Genomic DNA, 6,912 nt, shown 5'->3' on the forward strand with positions numbered 1-6,912 from the left:
CCCACTGAGACTGCTGTGTAGTGAGTACAGTAAAGACACAGGGTTAGGAGGACGCAGCGTGAAACTAAGTGCGTACTAAGGCCATGTAGTGCGACTTTGAGTGATTTTTCATGTTGGCTCTTAACGCGGTGGTAGCGACCCCTCGGGGTTAATGTGGAGTATTTCAGAGGGAGATAGGTTTTCTTTCGCACGTTTATAATAAGCGTGGTGAACTTCCAAAGGGAAATAAATACGTATTTAGGAAAATTTCTGTTGGTGTCCCCCTGCGTGGTGATCGGAGCAAAACTTGACGTGCCTTACGGAGGCCTGTAAGATCCTGTAACCCATCCTGGCCTACAAAGCTGCCTGCGCTGGAAGATCAGCTTAGATTGAGCCTTGGTAGCGAAATACATTCACGCGCTGTGAGCTTTGTGGATATCCTTTGGCTGTGATCACGCGCCAAATCTAAACAGTTCTATGTGTTCTGTGAGGTTATTAAAGTTGTTAATTGTATTCCAGAATGTCTTAAGACTTGCGCGAAGAGGACTTCTCTTTGGCCCAGCAGATCGCTGGTTGTCACTTTGCAAATTTGAACCAAACGTTGCAACTAAGAGAACTCTGAAATAGCTATACCGTGCAGATATTTGTACTGAAATTAATCATCTAAACCTCTGACTGCTAGTAAACTTAGCGAATATTCTCGCTGCTCGAGGCAAGATTTCAGCATGTTGGCGGTTTGCCGATGAAGGTAAGGAAGAGGTTTGATCTTGGTCATGACTTGAGCATTTGCTGTCACGAATTTCTGTTAGCCTTCGCACGGAGAAATACTTCCTGTGTTATAATTTTCTGAATGGCGAACGAAGTGTGTAATACGCTGCAAAGTTAACTCCAACGACCACAAACAATTCTAAAACAAAATTAGGTAAACGCAATTTTAATATAGAGTCGTTTCTTCCCATAACCCCACTGGAAGGGGCAATCTTCCTGAAAATAAAGGAGACCGAAATTAATGTGCAGTTTACGTCTGTCTCAGTCGCCCTTCCGTCTGAATTCCACGCCCATCCACGAGTTATTGCTGTTTCATAATTTAGTGTAAGTCGTATTATCTTGAAGTGTGGGTGTGGTTCCTTAAAAATTTATGATTCGCTGATGAAACATAACAAAGTTAATTATCATGTTATGTATTCTCCCTGGACCATGTCCTATGTAATTTAATGTCAGTCCATACTACTTTAATCAGTTTTTCTAGGTTATTATTTTCCCAGCTACGTCGGATTTTAGTCTCACAATTCAAGTTTCTGGAAATATTTTTTTGTGCATTTTAAATATACACATTTCTTCCCTGTTTCATGCCATCAACAAAGTAAATCAATTCCTGTTGCTTACTAAATTTACCTTAAATATTTCTCGTACTATGCAGGCAGTTACTTCTGAATTTGCTTTGAATTCAGCACCAACATGTGAACGGTTTTAAAGATTTTACTTCTTACTTTCGCTCCTTGTAGCTGTACACTTCTTTCCGTGATCATTGTTCAATGTTCTGAACAGTGATGGGACAGGCAGTGAATTGGGGGGGGGGGCAAGACAAGGCCTTCAGAACTTCCCCACCTCATACCCACCCTGAAAGTAGCAAGTTCAGTATTTTCTTAAACATTAGGAGCAGCTGTCACCCGAAAGACGAAGTTAAGCAAAATCCGCAAACTTGTATTACAATTTCATATAAATCACTGACTGTGCATGAGTTCCTTCCTGTTTGACCGAGATCCGGCGCCTATGTAAACGGCTAGCCATGCCTTGATCTGTAGCAGAAGCAGTAGGTGACATAAGTCGACTGTGAGCTGTCGTAGAGGGTTTATTAAAAGTCACCAGTGTCAGATCAACAAATGCTGCCCGTCGAAGCCAGCGCTGGCAGTGGACATGTGGACCGCGTTGATATTTGCGCTCTGCATTTCTTTCGAGGAAATTGCTGAAGCCTCACAGGTGACACTGTTTTGACGTAAATACGTCTATATTTTAGGGTCAGTGTCATTCGGCAAAAATGTAAACAAAAAGTGGAACGAAAAAATGTAACTTCATTGTTATGTTACCTTGGAAACGTCATCTGTTTATCAACAAATAAACAACAATGGTTACCTACATAGTTACCTTACCTTACTTTACATTACCTTACATTACATTCATCTATCACAGACCCATCTACTAATTAAAGTTAAATAAGTAATGTCTTACTCAAAACTTAATCAGTTGTAAAGCAGGTATAAAGGAAATATTTAGAATAAAGCCAATATATAAACTTCCTTTCCGTATAGACGTATTTACGTCAAATTCTCCGGAACCGTGGTTCCACTGACAACTCTTTTTTAGTTCTTCCAAAATGTGTGTTTCATACAGGATCAGGAAAATTTGGTGGTCACAGACCATGACCACATTCCATAATCTTGATCAAAAGAAGCCGTGCACATTTATTTTTCTTATATAGGCGAAAGATAAGCTAGGGATGTCGCCCATTAATGTCTGGAACTATTAACTCTAATGTCGTAAGAGATGGTTCAGTTATTTTGTGCGTAATTATGACACACCAAATATCACTTTCTTTCGTAATGAAGAGCCAGATAGCGAATGAGTCTCGAGTCTTCTGTAATCTGATGTCGACTGTTCAGACAATTTACCTGTCCAACTATGGAAGACCATGCCTTATCGAGAGAAAGTAATTGTAGATCAACTTTTCTCTCAAATCAGCTACAAAAATGTTTTTCGCCACCCGATCATTTTCCTCCGAGTCATGAACAAACGTTGTCTTGTACTGTCGCAGGTTTTCAGTTTTACTGTCCCTCGCGCAGATATCCTCGGCTCTAGTCGCTTAAGATATTTTCCTTCTGAAGTTTGAAGTCTACCACCGATTTCGTACAACGTCTCCTCTTTTCTTTTCTGACATGCAGACTAGCAATGATCTTATTGTTTTTGGTCATTGATCAGGTGAAGGAAGAAATCCCCACTGCTTAGCCCCTACCGTGTACAGAATTGAAATAGAACTTTATCGATTTCATTGAAAATGCACTGTCATACGAAATCTGTCTACAAGATAAATATAGATCGTGCATTACGTGTCCGGGTGATTTACAATGCGGCAGGCCCAGACATTTCAGTTCAGACATTGGGGCAGTGATGATAATTTGCCGTTCTTCACGTTGGACTAGATCTAAATGTTTCAAGTAATAAGAGGCCGATGCAGTTGAAATTTGTCGCTGTGTGTGTCCTAAAGAGAGAGATAATTGTCACTACGGTTAGATCGACGGTGTAAGCCGTTGACAGCATGTCAGCTCTTCGGGCGCGAGAGGAAACTTCGAGCCACTCTCACTTTTTGTCAGTGTCATGGACGGGGTTAAGCCGGTGTCCGTTCCTCTTATTGCCTTGCTAATAGATGCACTCCGCTGAGGATTGGCGATTTCTGTGCTTTAGAAATTGTATGTCTTTTGTTTTGGTGTATTGTGAAGAGACGGCCGTAGGCTAAGGGCTTTTGGCGGTTGATGCAGATCGATTTCTCGTTTGGATTCTAAGGGTTGGGGTCTGGAATTTGAACGGGGCGCGTGTTGCACGCTAACAGACTACAGGATATCAGCCGGCGTCTTTGTGCCTGAGACGAATGGCGTTCTCAGTCTGAAAGAAGCAAAAGAATTCTGATTATAGATCTACTCATTCTTACATTACTCCCAGCTTATTTTAAATTTTTTTTACATATAATGTACGTTCTGAAAAGATACAAAAAGTAATCATGTCATTTCTGTACATTAATACAATTACAAGTAAAAATTATCCATTAATTCTTTTTTTGAGATGGGGGCGTGCTTCCTTCCCTTTTTCTGTAACGTGTCCTTCGTCTGTGCTGCTACCTTTTTTTTCTTGTTGAAACTGTCCTCATTGAGGCAGAAAAGTTTTCTTTGCTCCCTTGTGCAAATTTCTTTGTTTATTCCTCAACCGCAAACTTTTATTAATTTTCGGGACTAGAGTTACGAAAGAGAAACAGAATTTTATTTCACATTTAAACTTGCTGAAACACACGACACTCGTGCTGCTATTTCTGAATCATTTTATGGTCTGCATTCGACATTGCAAGAGATTCTGGTGCTAGGTTGACAGATTTTGAGAATGTTTAATGGGTGGAATTTTGCTGGATGATGATTTACGTGAATCAAGCCTGTCAGAGGCTAAATGCCTGATACTCAAAGCCATTAACAGTGCTTCTTGTAGTTCAAGACATTATTTGTACCTTCGGGTCGGAGCCGACCCCTATTGATCATGATAAACAGAGGCTGTGTTGGTAGGCAAGTTCGTCTGGATCAAACGCGGAGTTAATAAGGAACTTGTATTTTCATGTCTCGTCGTCCCCAGACTAACGCATAAACTCATTTCATGAAGGTTGTTAATAAATCGTTTGAACGTGTATTCAGATATCTGAGAATGACGGTGACATATCGAAATTACATTCGCACGGAAAGTGAGGGAAGATTAAATTCGGGGCATGCGGTTCAGGATCTTCGGTCTCTCCGTATGTCATCCAAGTGCGTAAGGTTTCAATACGAAGAAATTATAATTTCAACTCTTTTATAAGGGCGTGAACTTTGGTTTCTCGCGTTTATGGGAAGAATACAATGGTTTCTCTTCCCGTCTTATGTCTATAAACATAAAGATTACAGAATATTATACGTATGCATATAATTTTTCCTCTTGTGTATCGGTCTGAAACTTAATCTCCACGTTAAGAGAAAAACACTTACTGAGTGTATTTGAGAGCAGGGTGCTTAATTAATTATTTGGAACGAATAGAGTGACAGGAATTGGGATAAAATTCCATTTTTCTTCGCTCTGCTATGTTTTCGTTTGGGAATCTGACACACGTCGGGGCAAATTCACAGAAATAATGCTGTAGGAAATGTTGCCGCTTTAATCTGTGAAAGAAATAAAAAATCCCATAAAAGTTTCCGAACAACAACCAAAGGTCTCTTGTATCTGGACCTCGGCGCAAGGAATTTTTTTTTTGATAAATGTGGTAAAAATAAAATACTAATCGGAATTAAATTAAACTTACATCAGTTGTGAAGAACATAGTTATGCGTGTATTCAAGCGATAATTTTTAGAAAACTATTTTATGTTCTGATAGTTACAAATAATTAGAGGCTTTTGATTCTCTTTTCTTTTCTTTTGTCGGATTACTCTACGTCACAGGAATCGGAAGTCTTCGTATTCATTCGACTATTTATGTCGTAACCTCACGCACTGCTTCCTTTCTTTGTAAAAGTACCAATTTTTATCAATTTTTGTGCCATCCGTGCACAGATTCCAGATTTCTTACGGAAGGAAAAAGTCAGCTGTTGTTTTATTTAGAAACATTTCACGTATCCTTGCCCAATTTCTACGATGTTCGGGGGTTGGGAGCCACGCATTCTTAACCTGCGGGTGAGTGGTAAGATTAAAGTTCCGGCCGCTTTGCCTCTGACGTACCCATTGAGCTGTTTGGATTCCAGAGCGAGTCTAAACGTGGTGAGAAGAAAACACTGACTTCTGGTATACGAACCCACGTCGTCGAGGCTAAATGTAGACTGAGCTGTGTTAAATAATAACGGGACGGAGTCGAACTTTGGGTGTTCTTATGTGTTTATACAATATAATTCACAATTTATTTCTCCGGTAAGGCACTACATTTTATCGCAACGTGTAACGAATTTCCTCTACTCTCTCTCAATTCCTTCTTTATGGCTGCGTCCGCAACGAAAATCTTTCGTAATTATCGTCCTTTGGAGAACGATTTTCTTGAGAGCCATTCTGAAGGCGGCGAAGCAGTGGAAGTTTCTAGGGACAGAGAGGCTTTATGCTGCTCTGGGAAGTTCAAAATTTTTGCCACGTCCGAACGCCGACCCTAACGAAAAGTTCAGGTGAAGAAAGGAAGTACAAAAGAAAGCAGAAAGAGAGGTCTGAGCCTGTTATTTAATTGTTCCATGCAGAGTTTTTCTTATACTTTAGAATAACTCATTTTGAACATTACGGCGCTGTTCCACGAAAACCCTTCTCTTTAGTTTGTGTTTCTTAGAAGAAAGCGTTTCCGGAATTCTGTTCATGCTTGTCCATCCGTGATCTTGCGGCAACTTCTCCGACACCTTCGTACTGCAGAGCAGTCTGAACAACTGCTGGCAGGTGTTACATTAAGAAACAGGAGTTAAACTTCCAAAATAAGTAAACCTTTGTTTTCTTTTCAGCCTGCATTATTCTATTTACTTTCTGTAAATTCTTGTCTTCATTTTTGTTTCTTTATATCTTGATTTTTATTTATTTCTCGTATCTTATTCGTGCCCTTTCCGACCTTATTTTTTCGTTTATGTATTGCTTTCCGTGTGTTCATTTATCTAGCTTACATTTTAGCCTTGAATTTACAAATAATTAAGCTGAAACCTGCGAATCATGCAAGATGGTTATAAAACTATCTTCATTTCTCTTATCATTCGCGACATCCTGCAGCTAACAAAACTAACCAGATGCCATATCGCATCTCTGTCTAACTCGTTACACTGAACTTCATTTCCCACTCTGAGGGATCAGCACATCGCAAATCGAAAAAGTGACAATATTTGGAGTATAAGAGACAACTGAAAGAATTATAAAATATCTTAACCTGGGCTTTATAAATCGTATTTCTTTACCTAATAATATAAGGCAATTGAAATGTTTGCGATGCACAGAATATGTAGCACGCATAGGAAATATGAGATAGTCATAAAATCTAAAGGAGAAAGACCACTTGGAATAATCATGCATAGATTGGAAGGTAAGATTAAAATGAAGATGGATGTCTTCTGAGATATTGGGTTGTAGGCAGGAAGGACCGCTGAAATATTATTTAGTAACTATCAGATTATCATCCATTGGTATCTATCAGTGCA

This window comes from Zootermopsis nevadensis, unplaced genomic scaffold (assembly GCF_977971745.1).
Source record: "Zootermopsis nevadensis isolate Lab colony 2312 unplaced genomic scaffold, Znev_1.0 Znev_ptg000008l, whole genome shotgun sequence".
In the NCBI taxonomy this organism is placed as follows: domain Eukaryota; kingdom Metazoa; phylum Arthropoda; class Insecta; order Blattodea; family Termopsidae; genus Zootermopsis; species Zootermopsis nevadensis.